Source organism: Diabrotica virgifera, chromosome 8 (assembly GCF_917563875.1).
Source record: "Diabrotica virgifera virgifera chromosome 8, PGI_DIABVI_V3a".
In the NCBI taxonomy this organism is placed as follows: Eukaryota; Metazoa; Arthropoda; class Insecta; order Coleoptera; family Chrysomelidae; genus Diabrotica; species Diabrotica virgifera.
Window position 1 is genome coordinate 213776165 of NC_065450.1, and position 17800 is coordinate 213793964.

The window sequence follows — 17800 nt, forward strand, 5'->3', positions numbered from 1 at the left end:
GTGGACATAAAGGAATAATAAGAATAAATGATATACAAAATAAGTAAATATTTATTAAATAACTACCTAGATTTGTACAATCTCTGAGTTAAAAATTGAATAGTAAGTAACTCTAAAATGACACAAGATGACAGTTTACAACAGTTTACCATATAACAACAGTCATGTTATATATTACAAAACTTAATACCTCTTACTTACATATATAGGGTACAACTCCCATGAGACTACCTGTACCAAATGGTTATAGTACGCTTGCTACGTACAACTAAATTAAATACTGACAAATATAAATAATAATATAAATAAGCAGGCACAAGCCTGACTAACGGAATATAATAGAATGAATTGAGCAAAGTTAAGGAATAAACGTTAAATAAATTGAAGCTAAGATAAATACCTACACAAACGTCTTGAATTAACCGAACAAATGAAATGAAGCAAATTAACGACAAAATATCTGGGAAACAAGCAATTAATATTACAACCTAAATTTACAAACCCATTAAATCAATAATAAAGTATAAAAACCTAATTTTCTGGGCTTATTCCTTGTGCACAAGTAACTTACCGTAGATACAATAGTTTGGGAACTTAATGCGCTAATATATCAATATGTTATATAAAAAGGTAAGCTAAATTTAAAAAAAGGTAATTAAAAATCATAGTACATCAACCAAATGTCTGTGATATGACAAGCCATAGTTACTCAATGTCACAACTAACTGTTCCCAAACAAACACATTCCTTGAATTACTCCCAAATGGTTCGCTGCTGCTTCCCAGAAAATTAGCACCAGAGGGGGTGCTGAACCATGTTTCCTGTAGGTACAGGTGTAGAATAGAAAATCAGGAGCTGGAAAGCTCAATAGCTCGTTCCCAGATGACTTAACTGTGGCTGTAATAGGGCTTCCCCAGATGGTCAAAGGGACTACGACTTCACAAAATGGTTCCATATTTCTTCCAAATGGCGGGTGATTTTTATTCAGGTTCCATTGATGGTACTTCAACCCTTAGGTACTCCAGGAAATAAGTGGTGGTAACTTTTCACTTTAATATTAAACTTGATGTTGAATAAAATAATTTAGATGGAAATCAACCCGCCATTTGTCTAACCGATTCGACAGCCAGCATTAAATAAGTGTCTTCTCCTTCCTTCCAAGAGTACGACGACGAACTCACAGAACACGAAAGAATATTCACCACCAGAGGGCCGCTACCAATCCAACAAATCCAAACTATAGTTTCAAGTTGGTTTAGTGGGGACGTTTTGAAAATAAATATTTTAAAATTTAAGAGAATATAATAATTATAAATGGGAATTACGAGCAAATTAGAGAAATTTAATGAAGAGATCAAAGAAAATAATTATAAAAATAATTAAAGAGTTCAAAAATATTTTCGTAACGTATCGAACGGTTACAGTCTATCAAAATAAACAAGCTACGGTGGCTAGGCCACTTAGAGAGAATAAATGAGATGGAGCCCTCAAAACACATTTATAACCAAAGGCCGGATAGAGTAAGGAGAAGAGGCAGGCCCAGAGCACAATTTAAGGATCAGGTAGAAGACGACTTACTAGTATTAAGAGTACGAAATTGGAAAACCAAGGCAAAGGATAGGAAGGAATGGTAGCTGATTAAAAAACAGGCCAAGAACCAGGTTGTAGAGCCAACGATGATGAATTAATATTCAGACCTACCTTACGTGTTGCATCTTTGGATAAGGTATGGATAAGGACAAGGTAATAAAAAACTTAGCTTTCAAAAATATTTTATTGAAAAGTACAAAAATGGGGAACATGTCTACAAATTCAAATCTAATATGTCCCTAAGTATCTTCCGTAAAAAAATTAAAAATAAGTTTTGCGATTTACACAAATTAAAAGCAAATAAAGTAACAAATTTCTCTCTTTGTTTGAGTAATCTACATATGCACACTATAAAAAACTAAACAAGAAAGAAAGTATCTTTAATTTAGTACGTAAGTTCTTTCTTTGCTGGTAATTTGTTCGTAATTATACTACAAATCAAGGATTTTCGAAAAAAAATCAGTTTCAGTGTCATTTTCAATCGTAGATAGTTAGAACTTACATATTAATAATCAGAAAGGTCATACTATTGTCCCAAGCTAATACGTTGTTTCATTAGTAACCCCCGAAAAAAAAAATAATGATATAAATATAAATTTATGGTTTTTTGTTGGATTTTTAAACGGGTATAAAACATATGGTCGGTTATTAGAGGTTATGTTAGGTTAGGTTATCACTGGATAATGTAAACTGGTAATAGTACAAGTTTTAATGGACAAGAAACAGCAATACACGTATTTCATTCATTTTTGGTTTGTGTGTTGTCTTATATTTTAGTTTAAAGTTACAAATTTTGTTGATGACTTTTTTTAAGTCCGAACAAGTACTAGTCCATCCATAAGCATATAAGTAGTTTTAACTTGAACGACAAGCTAGCCCATTTCTAGTTCCGAGTATTAAGGTAACTTAAAACCCAAACTTAGTCACCTAGAGCACTTAAATTGATAGATACTGATATCGTAACTTAAAACTTCCCTAGTCATCCGCAAAGTTGTAACTTGAACAGCAGACTAATTAACCCATCTTACTTCCTTGATATCATTTACAACTATCCCGTCTATGATTTTGACTAGAACTGTAAACCAGCCGATCTCTTGTCCCTGGTAACTCCAATGGAAAATAGTTTGACAACGACGCACCTGACCACTTTGTGACGTCATTTCACTCTTATCGTAAAACAACAGCAGTACCTGATATTAATGTAGCATAAATCGCAAAGAAGCCCTTAATTAATAATCCCCACATCGCTTTATCTTATACGGCAGATTACTCCATATCCAATTCTTCTTTCTTTCATAATGATCTAACCAATCTACAGAGTTGCCCTAGTTGACATTTTTGTAACTGAAAACGAGTATTAGCCCATCTCTAGTCCCTGTTATTGCTGGAATATAAATAGTAGACTTGTCTTGACTTTAAAACAATACTAGCCCATATATAATTTTCTTCACATCGTTTCAAGCCAAGCTTCTTTATCTTTGCCTTAAAACGTAGACTATTCGATATCCAGTCATAGCCGTTTTTGTAACTTCAAACTAAATACAAAACCACGCCATTAGCGCATTTGCCGCTGTTTCTAAACGTACCAATAAACACTGATCACATTTATACATTTAAATAACGACCATACAGTATAATTTCACATTCTCATTTAGATTTTGATGCTGACCCTCTTGAAAAGAAGATACACGTAGCTACCAACTTTTGAACAAAATTATTTCATCAAATTGTTTAGTTTCCATCTACTTTACAAACTCTTTGAAACATATATACATATTTTTTTTAGAAAATGATCAACAAACATTGTCACAGAAAGAGAAACATAATTTAACTATAAAACTATATTATTATAATAATTATTGGCGATGTTAGTCACAATGACGACCTCTTGTGGATTTCGGCGGAACTAAAATTGAAGCCATTTTTCTTTTTATTGCCCTGCTATAATGGGAGTTTTTAATGTCAAATCGTTGTCAGTATTTTCGAAAATCAATATAATTAATAAATTTTATCACAAAAGATTTAATTAAAAGCTTATTATATAGTACATTCTTTCACAGTTTTTGCTCTAAATTTTAAAGAATAGCTTGGATTGACATGAAATTTGGCATACGCATAGCTTACATGCCAAAGAAAAAAGATTATAGTGTGCCGATGTGTGCTTTTGCCCTGGGGATGAGTTTCACCCCCCTTGGGGGTGAAGAAATATATGTCCAAAATAAGTCCGGAAATGGATAAACTGACTAATTGTAAGTAACTTTTGTTCTATAGAGCTTTTTCGCCAAGTCAACACTTCGGGTTATTTGCGAGTGAATATGTTCATTTTTCAACAAAATAACTACATTTCTAGACGGTTTTTCGCAAATATCTCACATAGTAAGTATTTTGTCGGAAAAAACGTTCTTTGCAAAAATATAGCCTGTAAAAAAGTAAAAAAAAATGATGTACGCGTTAGGTCTCTGGACCTGGTAGAACCAGAGTTATAGCCAATGAAAAAAAGATTCATATTCACCAAATTTCAAATAGAATATTTCAAAGTGAAATATCCAAAAAATTAAGCACTTTTTGGAGAAAACCCATTTAAACTTTTTTAAAGTGTTTAAAAAAGCTGTATTTCTGTTTTTATAAAAAGTTTCTAGCAATAAATTTAAGCAAGTTACGCTCAAAATAAAGTTGGTCTCTTTTGTTTTGGCAAAAAAAATCGGGAAGACCGCCCCTAATTAGCAACTTAAATGATATTAATCGTTACCGCTCCACAAATTATTTTTATTATGTTGTGTTTATATGATCTGTAAGTTTCATCGATTCAAAGTGCTTATTTTTGAAAACATTTGATTTTAAAGTAAAATTTTTAAAAAAATTTATTTTGAAAAATATGCTTTTTTGCAAAATAACTTAAAAATTGTTAGAGATACCAAAAATCTCGAAAAACAAAAAAAGTCAGCATTGATTTTCTGAATATAATGTATTTGTTTGTTTTTCTGTAAGACAAACATTGATTAAGATTTGGGGTTTCTAAATTTGCATACCTTCGTGATCAGTGACTCGTTCAACCCCTTTTAAGTACAGCCCTTTCAAAAATAAAAACTTTGAACCGATGAAACTTACAGATCATATATACAATACATACACGAGTCAAGAAACTTGTGAAGTCGTAGCGATTAAGTTCATTTGAGATACTAATTAGGGGGTGATTTTCCCGATTTTTTAACCAAAAAAAAAAGGGACTAACTTTATTTTGAGCGTAACTTGTTTACTTTTGATGGTAGAAATTTTTTTTATAAAACAAAAATAAAGCTTTTTTTAAACACTTTAAATAAGTTGTAATGAGTTTTCCCTGAAATGTGCTTCATTTTTGGTTATTTCACGTTAAAGTATTCCAATTGGAATTTGACGAATATGAACCTATTTTTAATTAGCTATAACTCTGCTTCTACTAAGTACAGAGACGTGATATATACACCATTTTTTTTTTAATTTTTACAGGCTATATTTTTGCTACGAATGTTTTTTCGACAAAATACCTACTATTTGAGTTATTTGCGAAAAACCGTCTAAAAGCCTGGATATTTTGTTGAAAAAATGAACATATTCACTCGCAAATAACTCGAAAAGTATCGACTTAGTGAAAAAACTCTATAGAGCAAAAGTTACTTAAAATTTGTTAGTTTATCCATTTCAGGACTTACTTTGGACGAATATTTTTTTCACCCCCACGAGGGGGTGAAAAGCACCCCCGGGGCAAAAGCACACATCGGCACAATATCACTTTTTTTCTTTGACTTGTTAGCTATGTGTATGCCAAATTTCATGTCAATCCAAACGGTTCTTTAAACTTTAGAGGTTTTGCAATATTTTACCGTTAAAGAATGTACTATTACAAACTTTTTATCAAAAGTGTTCTTATTTGTATGTTGTGTTGCAGAATATTTGGAGTAAATTTAGGAAGAACACGTTCTATTTAATTCTACTGATGCTGATAGATTAATCGATGGGACTAATAAATTTTTCACTTTATTGATTTTCGAAAATACTGACGATTTTAACAACGATTTGACATTAAAAATCCCCATTATAGCAGGGAAATAAAAAGAAAAAAGACTCAATTTAAGTTCCGCAGAAATCCAGGAGAGGTCGTCATTGTGACGTCATGGTTACTTCAGTTAGGTGCGGTTTACGCGCTAGCGAGTGATATGGTTTGACTTCAGTCAGGTGCCGTTCAACAAAATGGCTCCTAGCCGAGTTCATCATCTTCGATAGGCAGCGAATGTGTTAATAAATAAATGCGTCTTAAGAGAACCTCATTTCGATAAGGTACCAACTTCCCTAGCGGTGTTGCCGATATAAACTAGGTTCTCGGTTGAAATCAGTTCTCAGTTTCTATTTGAAAGATAAGCAATATGTTCGGTACATTCCATGTCAAATCACTCGGGCAAAAAATTTTGGATCTCCGATTTGTCTTAAAATTGGTATATAGCTTCTGCGGGACGTAAAAATAAGATATTTAAGGTCAAAAAATCTTCTTCTTTTTTTCTCAAAATGTTATTTTTTGCGATTTTACAGTGATTTGGTGTTTATTTAAACAAATTTGCATTTTCTGTCGTAAAGTATCAATGAAAAACATAATATTTTAATAGAAAGGACTCAAAAATGTCATTATATGGCATTATAACAAGTTATTTTGAACTAAAACAAGTTTTTGATCAAATTTTATAGTGTAAAAAACGTTAAAATACATTTTTTACATTTTCCTCCATTCCCAAAATACATCATCATCGATTTGGCTGAAAATTTGCCCACAGATAGCCAAAAGATAGGACTTTAGGAGGTTAGAAGTATTTGAATTATATTACAATACCAAAAAAGTTACATGCAGTAATATCAGACTCAAAAGTATATATTAGTAAAGTCGGGAGAGCATTTGACCTTGAAGGCCGAGATGCCCAAAATTTTATTTTTCTGATCTTTAGGGGAGTCAATAGTAGCCTAAATTTAAAATCACGAATGAATTCCTCCGTTACGTTAGCCGCCATCTTGATTTTAAAGGAGAACCTGTTTTGCTCAATATCTCCGCCATTTTTAACTTTTCGACAAAAATGGTAGGAACTGAAATTGTTCCAAATAAATCGTATTTACAATTATTACAATTTCTTTTTAACAATTTTTGTCGTAAGGTCGATATTTTCGAGTTAATTGTACTTACAGTAGACGCGTATATTTTTGACTATAATATTGCATGTAACTTTTTTGGTATTGTAATATAATTCAAATCCTTCTCACCACTTAAAGTCCTATGTTTTGTCTATCTGTGGGCAAATTTTCAGCCAAATCGATTATGATGTATTTTGGGAATGGAGAAAAATGTAAAAAACGGTATTTTAACGTTTTCTACACTATAAAATTTGATCAAAAGAATTGTTTTGAATCAAAGTAACTTGTTATAATGTCATATAATGACATTTTTGAGTCCCTTCTATTAAAATATTATGTTTTCCATTGATACTTTACGATAGAAAATGCAAATTTGTATAAATAAACACCAAATCACTGTAAAATCGCATAAAATAACATTTTGAGAAAAAAAGAAGAAGATTTTTTGACCTTAAATATCTTATGTTTACGTCCCGCAGAAGCTATATACCAATTTTCAGACAAATCGGAGGTCCAAATTTTTTTTTGCTTCAAAATTGAGTGATTTGAAATGGAATGTTCACTGTTTGCGGTTCCGATAGTGTACATCGCAATTATAAACATGAAACTGGAGACAAAGAGTAAGAAACCAAGCTATTTACACAGCATTTCGAGAAAATTATAATAGAAACCGTTCTTCTTCTTTGAGAGCCTGTTCGGAAAAAGATCGGTAATCATTTTGGCTTTTTTCTCTGTCTTGAGTCCTTCTCAGCAAATCCAACACATCATTTGAAAGCCTTTCCAATCTTGTATGTTCTTACGCCAGAAGCATTGTCTACGTTCTGGTCCTTATCTTTCTTCAACCTTCTCCTATAGTTGATGTTAACCATACCCTCACGAAATACAGTGAAGACAAATTGACTTTTATTTTATCTTTACAAGGTAATCACATCGTCTGAAGCAATCACAAGCATGATACTAATGCAAGAAGACAAGAACCTTGAACAGGAATCCTGGTCAAATGTACCCGTCAATAAAGAAAATAATTAATTATAAACAAAGAAAAGCGTAAAAAGATAAACTTTTACACGTCGATTGTAAGATTCCCTCACTTTCTGGGCAACCGGAGATGACAAACAGTTATAGTTTATCTGTAGATTACCAAAAATCCAACAAAAATTCCCTATCTGCTTCCGTACCAAAAAATTTTAACACTCATTTTAACTCTGATACAATTTTTGTCGACCATTTTCAAATTTAAGTAACATCTTTAAGTCTATCGAATCACCTCTAACTGGCTCTGCAGACTTGGTTAATGAATAGTACACAAGTCTTTGGCTAATATTCCATAATTCATTAAAAATACTCATTAAATAGCCAATTGCTAATTTTACATTAGGTGTATTTTATTTTATAACTTTAATACTTTTTGTTGCAAAGAAATAGGTACAATAAGGGTTATATTATGTTAAAATAAATTTTGTAAACTATTACTAGCTTTAATATAGATCACTAAGTATTAGATCCCTATGGATATCTCTTGTACTTCTATCATGGGTACAGCTTTGAGAGTGAAGACTACTGAACATGTATATCGGGGTGCAATATACGGCAGAGGAGTAACAACAAATAATTCGGAGAAAAATAAACCTGAGAAAGAATTCACTATCTTTCAATATTGTCTATTATTATACAGGGTGTTTCATTGGGAAAGTAACATACGTTAACTGTATTAAGAGGACACTTAGGCGGTCTCAAAAATACCATACTTAATGGGTCTTACTCCATTAATAACAAAAATACTGGGTGTTTTACCTATTTTGCCATTTTCTTATTTGGTTCATAACTTTTTAACCACACCGTATATTTATTTTATATTTGGCTCGCAAATATCCTTTAAGGTGTACAATAAATTAATTTATTTACAAATGTAAAAAATCCAGGCCCGGATTAAAAAATATTAGAAAAATATTCTGACCCAAAAACAACACCCTGTACATTAAATTTTTTTAAACTGGATTTTTTAGTTGAAAAGAGGATGAAAAACGAAATTTAGTGGTGTACTTTGAATTTTCGGCAAAATGATTTTTCTGGTCAAATTTTGAATTTGAATTCTGAAATTATGTGAATTGCGAGAGCTTTAAGTAGAAAAAAAAATAAAATACAACTTACAACGTGTTAACCGCACTGTATATTATTTTTTATTTAACACGCGAATATTCTTTTAGGTGTCCAATCAATTACTTTATTTACAATTATAAAAAATCCAGGTCTGGATTAAAAAATATTGTAAGAATGTTCCGACCCCAAAAAACACCCTGTATATTAAATTTTTTTAAAATGAATTTTTTAGTTGAAAAGAGGATGAAAAACTAAATTTAGTGGTATACGTTGAATTTTCGGCAAAATGATTTTTCTGGTCAAATTTTGAATTTTAATTATGAAATTATGTATGTGAATTGCGAGAGCTCTAAGTAGAAAAAAAATTAAATACAACTTACAACTTGTTAACCGCACTGTATATTGATTTTATATTTAACACGCGAATATTCTTTTAGGTGTCCAATCAATTATTTTATTTACAATTATCAAAAATCCAGGTCCGGATTAAAAAATATTGTAAAAATGTTCCGACCCAAAAAAACACCCTGTATATTAATTTTATTTAAAATGGATTTTGTATTTAAAAAGAGGATGAAAAACTAAATTTAGTGGTATACTTTGAATTTTCGGCAAAATGATTTTTCTGATAAAATTTTGAATTTGAATTCTGAAATTATGTCAATTGCGAGAGCTCTAAGTAGAAAAAATTAAAATGCGACTTAATTTTAATTACTACCATTATTTAATCTAAATTGGTAAAATGTTAAAACATTGCAATGTTTTTTTATTATCAGTGACAAATAGTTTATGGCAAATATTCATCTTATTTTAATGAATAAATCATAAAGAGTCAATAAATAATACATCACTTTAATCAACAAAGTATCTAAAAATTATAACAAAACAGAGAAAATGTGTAGAATAACTATTCAAAACTAAAGTACTTATTCAAAATTACCACCATCAAAAATTATTGTTATGTGTCAAAATGTTAATATTTTACCAATTTAGATTAAATAATGGTATTAATTAAAATTAAATCATATTTTATTTTTTTTACTTTGAGCTTCGCAATTCACATAATTTCAGAATTCAAATTCAAAATTTTACCAGAAAAATTATTTTGTCGAAAATTCAAAGTGTACCATTAAATTTAGTTTTTCAGCCTCTTTTCAAATGCAAAATCCATTTTAAAAAAATTAATATACAGGGTGTTTTTTGGGTCGGAACATTTATACAATATTTTTTAATCCGGGCCTGGATTTTTTTTTATTTGTAAATAAATTAATTGATTGGACACCTAAAAGAATATTCGCGTGTTAAATATAAAATGAATATACAGTGCGGTTGACAAGTTGTAAGCTGTATTTCAATTTTTTTCTACTTAGAGCTCTCGAAATTCACATAATTTCAGAATTTAAATTCAAAATTTGACCAGAAAAATCATTTTGCCAAAAATTCAAAGTGTATCACTAAATTTAATTTTTCATCCTCTTTTCAACTGAAAAATCCATTTTAAAAAAATTTAATGTACAGGGTATTGTTTTTGGGTTGGAATATTTTTCCAATTTTTTTTAATCCGGACCTGGATTTTTTACAATTGTAAATAATTTAATTTATTGTACACCTTAAACGATATTTGCGTGCCAAATATAAAATAAATATACAGTGTGGTTAAAAAGTTAAGGACCAATTAAGAAAATGGCAAAATAGATAAAACATTCAGTATTTTTGTTATTAATGGAGTTAGACCCATTAAGTATGGTATTTTTGAGACCGCCTAAGTGTCCTCTTTCTGCAGTTAACGTATGTTACTTTCCCAATGAAACACCCTGTATAAGAAAAAGTTTACAATTCTACATCCCCTCCATTTTACAAAAATTGGAAAATACGGGGTGAAAAAGTGAAAAAATACACGTTCAAAATAAGTCCGGAATTGGATAAAATGACTAATTCTAAGTAACTTTTGTTCTATAGAGTTTTTTTACGAAGTCAATACTTTTCGAGTTATTTGCGAGTGAATGTGTTCATTTTTAACCAAAAAAAAAATGTTTTTGGACGGTTTTTCGGAGATAACTCAAAAAATAAGTATTTTAGCGAAAAAAATATTCTTAGCAAAAATATAACCCATAAAAAATTGCAAAAATGGTGTAAACATAAGGTCTGTCGACCCAGTAGAAGCAGAGTTGCAGCTAATGAAAAGTAGGCTCTTCTTCGTCAAATTCCAAATCGAATATTTCAATGTGAAATAACCAAAAAACGGAGCACTTTTCGGGAAAAATTAATTACAACTTTTTTAAAGTGCGTAAAACAAGGTTTATTTTTGTTTTTTTTAAAAACTTCTAACATTAAAAGTAAGTGAGGTACGCTCAAAATATTGTTGGTCCCTTTTATTTTTTGGTAAAAACGTGGCGAATATTACCCCTTAATTAGCTTCTCAAATAAAATTAATCGTTACCGCTTTACAAGTTACTTTACTTATATATTGTTTATATTATCTATAAGTTTCATTGGTTCAAAGTGCTCAGTTTTGAAAAAAATTGGGTTTAAAATAAAACATTTTTTTTTTAATTTTGAAAAAAATCGTAATTGTTTATGGAATTAACTTAAAAACAATTAGGAAAATCAAAAATCTCAAAGAGTAATAAAATGTACGTTTTGCTTTTCTAACATTTTTGATTTTTTGTTTTCTTGTTAGACAAAAATTGGTTATGCTATGGCAGTTCAAAATTTGCCTAAACTCGTGATTAGTTACTCGTTCAAGCCATTTTAACTACAGTTCTTCAAAACGAAGCACTTTGAACCGATGAAATTTACAGATCATATAAATAATACATAGACAAAGTAACTTGTGAAGTGGTAATGTTAAAATTTATATGTGATGCTAATTAGGCGGTGATTTTCGCGATTTTTTTACCAAAAAAATAAAAGGGACCAACAATATTTTGAGCGTAATTCGCTTACTTTTATTATTTTTTTTTTACAATTTTACAAGTTTTTTATTTTAAACAAAAGTAGACCTTTTTTTAAACACTTTAAAAAATGTTGTTCTGAAGCTATTTCCTTGTGGCATTTTTATGATTAATTATTTATATGGGAAATAAGCCACAATTAAAACGAAAAAATAATTTTATTAACGTTTCGACGCCCAAATCGGGTGCCGTTGTCAAAATACAAAATATTACTAAAATAAATAAAAGTGTTGTTGCTAAGCAAAAAAATTCTTCTAATAATTTATTTAATCTCACTCATTTATATTGGCAATTCAGACATATATTCTACATTTTAAAGTAGAAGACTTTAAAATGATATTGCCAATATTTATGAGTTGCGTTCCTGGGACGACTTACTGAAAGATAGTTCATTCGATTACATGAAATCAACCCCAACTCAAGAATATCTGTCATAAAAAATTATAGCATGTGATCTGTCTTTAAAAAGACAACCAAATGCAACGACAGTAAAATTCTATTTTCAACTAAACAATGAATTCTATAAACAAAATTTTGGTCTAGCAATGGGCTCTTCTTTATCTCCATTATTGGCTAATATATTTATGGAGGATTTCGAAACTAATATTATTTCTAAACAAAATTTAAAACCCACAGTATGGTGGAGATATGTAGATGATGTGTTTTCAATATGGCCTCATAGATCAGAATTGTTGGATACGTTCCTGAATATTATAAACGATCAAGAAGAGACAATAAAATTTACAATGGAAAAGGAATACAATAACAGCCTACCTTTCCTCGATGTTTTGATCTCAAAGAAGGATATTGGATATGAGACTCAAGTGTATAGAAAACCAACACACACCAACAGATATCTCAATTACAAGTCAAATCACAACATCAACGTTAAAAAGGGAATCATTAAATCCTTATATGATAGAGCCAAAATTACTTGTTCTAACGAAAATTCCTTTTTAGCAGAAAAACAATTGTTAACATCTGTTTTATTAAAAAATGATTATCCTTTATCGTTTATAAATAAGGAATTGTCAAGATTGGATCGAATGGAACAGAACAACTTAGAACGGGATCCTACAACATTCACCAGAAATAATACGAGGAAAATATCAATACCATATATAAAAGGACTATCCGAGAAACTTAAAACAATAGGAAATAAATTCAACATTTCAACAACATTCAAAACAACAAACACATTGAGATCTATTCTATCTAAAACTAAACCTAACAATGATCAAGAAAGAACAAAGAATTGCATTTATAAAATACCTTGTGAATGCGAACAATTTTATTTAGGTGAGACATCAAGACCATTAGACGTTAGAATAAGTGAACATCAATCTTATATTAAAAATAGAGAATTTGAGAAATCTCAAATATGTCAACACGCATGGGATAATGAACATAGAGTTCAGTGGAGAGATTCAAGTATAGTCCTGAAAGAATCAGATAGTAAAAAGAGAAAAATCAAAGAAGCGGCTCTAATTATGCTAAATGAAACCAATTGTGTCGCAAATTCCTCGGTAGAATGCAGTAGGATGTGGTTACCCATACTGAAAGAGGAAGTCAATAAAAAGAAAATACCAAGATTAGTAAGTCAATAATATCGAGCTAGTACATATTTTATATTTTAGTATTACTTATATATCTAGTATTATTAATATTATTTATAATTTAAACATGTTACAAGTCAGAATTTGGTATTATTTTTTGAGAGTAAATTAATGTAAGACCAAATACTTACGATGTCGGGATAGTATCACAAGGTTTTTCCTGGTTTTCCCTTGTGATTTACTATGAAGTCTCTAACGCGAGAATTTTACTGTCGTTGCATTTGGTTGTCTTTTTAAAGACAGATCACAGGCTATAATTTTTTATGACAGATATTCTTGAGTTGGGGTTGATTTCATGTAATCGAATGAACTATCTTTCAGTAAGTCGTCCCAGGAACGCAACTCATAAATATTGGCAATATTAGCAACAACACTTTAGTTTATTTTAGTAATATTTTGTATTTTGACAACGGCACCCGATTTGGGCGTCGAAACGTTAATAAAATTATTTTTTCATTTTAATTGTGGCTTATTTCCCATATAAATAATTAATCATAAAAATGCCACAAGGAAATAGCTTCAGAACAACATTGGCAATATCATTTTAAAGTCTTCTACTTTAAAATGTATAATATATGTCTGAATTGCCAATATAAATGAGTGAGATTAAATAAATTATTAGAAGAATTTTTTTGCTTAGCAACAACACTTTTATTTATTTTAGTAATATTTTGTATTTTGACAACGGCACCCGATTTGGGCGTCGAAACGTTAATAAAAATTTTTTTCGTTTTAATTGTGGCTTATTTCCCATATAAATAATTAACTTTAAAAAAGTTAAAATGAATTTTTCCCTAAAAGTGCTCCGTTTTTGGGTTATTTCACACATTGAATTATTCGATTTGGAATTTGATGAAGAAACCTACTTTTCATTAGCTGCAACTCTGCTTCTACTGGGTCTACAGACCTCATGTATACACCATTTTTTTTTAATTTTTTATGGGCTATATTTTTGCTAGGAATATTTTTTTCGCTAAAATACTTACTTTTGGAGTTATCTCCGAAAAACCGTCCAAAAACATGTTTTATTTTGTTAATCATGAACATATTCACTCGCAAATAACTCGAAAAGTATTGACTTAGTGAAAAACTCTATAGAAGAAAAGTTGTTTAGAATTAGTCATTTTATCCAATTCAGGTCTTATTTTGAATGTATTTTTTTCATCTCCGAGAGGGGGGTATTCTTCTCCATTTTTTTAAATGGGGGGATGTAGAATTGTAAACTTCTTCTTATATAATAATAGACAATTTCAACTACATTTTCCCAAATTTTCATCCTTCCTTTATTTTTTTTTGGGGTCAGATTGTTCTTTGATCTGGCTAACGGTTGTGAGACCTTGGTAATGACAAAAAAAGATGAAGCTCAACTCAAGATATTCGAGAAAAAGATACTGAGAAAAGTATACGGCCCGGTGCAAGAAGAAGATGACACATGCAGAATGAGGAGAAACGACGAGATTAATGAATTAAAATGAAGAGGGACATGGAAACGGGATAAGTACCAAAGACAAGATAAAAGACAAGATAAAAAACCAACAAAGAAAATATTATTATGGAAGCTCATAGGAAGACGAAAAAAGGAAGACCTGAAAACTATGAATGTAAGACAATAGAGAAGAAGAATGCTACGTTGTTACGTTTTTTCTACTTTACTATACGGCATGGAAGCGTGGACAATAAAACAGTCTGAAATCAAAAAATTAAAATCCTTTAAGATGTGGTGCTACAGGAGAATCCACAGAATATCGTGGACTGAAAAAGTAACTAATATAGAGGTGTTACAAAGAATGAAGAAAGAATGTGAAGTCATAAAAACTATTAAAATTAGAAAGATTCAATATCTGGGTCATATAATGAGGGGCGAGAAGTACGTATTACTTAGGTTAATTATGCAAGGAAAGATACAAGGGAAGAAAACCCAGGACGACGCAAAATATCCTGGCTAAGAAATTTGAGAGAGTGGTTCGGTTGCAGCTCATTCGAATTATTCAGAAGTGCGGCCAATAAAATTAAAATAGCGATGATGGAGAAGAAGAAAACAAGAGAGGTGTGAATGGATAGTGGAATAGCCAGACAGGTAAAGACCCATCCAGGGTTGTGATGCCCAAAAGAATAAGATACAGCTTCTAAAACAAATTCAAAATCAATTGTCAGTCAGAGTGGACAAACAAACTGAAAAACTTGCGTAGTTCTCATGAAAATTTGTTTTTCTGTTGTTAAGCTCACAACGTCAGCTTACCAAAAGACGATTTGATAAAACAGACTTAAAAAATAAGCAAATTTACAAAAAAAACTACTATTTAAAAACCTATCAAGCTGTGACAGAATAGTAACCATGATGATGTCTAAGTAAAAAATTAAATTATTTCAATAACTAATGTCAAATGATCCACATTTCCCTTCTAAAAACATTGATACATCTAATACTGGATATTCTAAGCACTTAATTAAACGCTAAAAAGAAAAATGTATAAAATTTTATAATATAATTTCCAAAAACTACCCCAAACTTATATCTATTACTAAAATCAAAAATGCCTTATTATACCTACTTCTTGAGTACGCACCACTCATTTGGAGACATTATAATTAAAAATCGTAAGGTATATGATCTTTGTTCATTAATAGTCCACAGTACATCGTCCTTTTTCAAAAGTGATGACAAAAGTCTTAAAAATGGTTTTAATAGGGGTTTTCATTCCCAGTCATTTGTTTCGAGCTTGTGTCAAATGTCGTATAATCCGTGTATATTAATATTATACACAGATAATACAACATATGACTGAAGCTCGAAACAAATGACAATCGATGAAAAGCCCTATTGCTTCGTTTGAGCGAGTCTACCACTTTCTGAAAAATTTCATAGTGCAGGTTGGACGCGTTTCCGCGCGTCCCACGCCTAAACCTGCAGCTCTAGCGCGGTTAGGTTTTGTTATTGCAAAACTATAATTTTTAATTTTAATCAAAAGATTATGCGATAGAATAAAATAAATTATTTTTGTCGGACAAAAAAGAGGGCGCGATCGTCGAGTCCGACACCCGCAAAATGTCACTCTAGCGCGGTACAGTTTTGTTATTACAAAACTCTTAATTTTTATTAAAAGTATTGATAATTAAGTACTAAAGATTGTCGTTCTCTTGTCCGACAATTACCGCCTCGTTTTTTTAGTCGGACAGCGTAAATAAAATATGTTAATTATGTCAGGTTATGTTTTGAGATTTCAGAAGTCATAATTTTAATTTTTTTAACGGTCAAATAATAGGGCTTTTCATCGATTGTCATTTGTTTCGAGCTTCTGTCATATGTTGTATAATCTGTGTATAATATTAATATACACGGATTATACGACATTTGACACAAGCTCGAAACAAATGACTGGGAATGAAAAACCCTATATATCTTTATTAACCCGGGAGTAGTCGCGCTCACTTCTGTAACGTGAATAGTCGCGTGTTAGATTTCATCTCACAATACGAATTTACAACAAATTTTTATTTTATAGTATTTTTATTAAAGCTATTTTTATTTTATAAATTATTAAAGCTAATTGGCTCTCCCCAAAGCCATAAATTCCACAAAAAGAAGAAGAAAAATATCTACGCATTACTACACCCTTTCACGAGGCACTAACGAAATGTTTTCAAGATTGCAAAATTTTTCATCAAATTATCGCGAAAAATGATAAAATGTGAGATTCTATCTAATGGCGCGACTACTCGCGGGTTAAAAACGTAATTGTCCGACAAAACAATGATGCAAACTTATAAAAAACGAAATTCTTTTTAAACAGTGTAGTCTACTTGGACTTTGTCGGTATCGTACAAATCACCTACCTCTAGTCTAGATGCTTTATGACAACGCTTTGTTTGGATATGAAACGTCTATTTAGTAAATAGGTTATGTTTACATTCGAATTCTATCAACGAACTGTCAACACTGATTGAATCGCCATGAAGTGAATTTAATGGCGCCAGGATGAGATTGAAGATAATCAAGTAAAGGAGGGAAGATAATGGCTATCTTTCGTAAACAAACAAATTGACAGTGCTAGTCAGGTACGTCAGGGTTGCCAGATTGGGGTATTTTCCCACAATTTTGGGGTAATTTGAAAGCGTATAGGGGAACTTCTCTAAGCAGAAATGGTTAGGAGATTTTTTGGGGTAAAAATTATGGATGATTTTAAGGGGTCATGGGAAATAAAATTTGTGAATGTACACATAGAAATGTATATTATACTCTCATATAATCGATAGGACCTATGAATTATTTCCAGGGCCCTCTGTTGATAAGTAGTATAATTTTTGCTTACTGTTCTCTACATTTGACTACTAATTTATTAAAATGTGGCAAAAATTTAAATTTGGATGATTTGAGGGAATTTCAGTTTT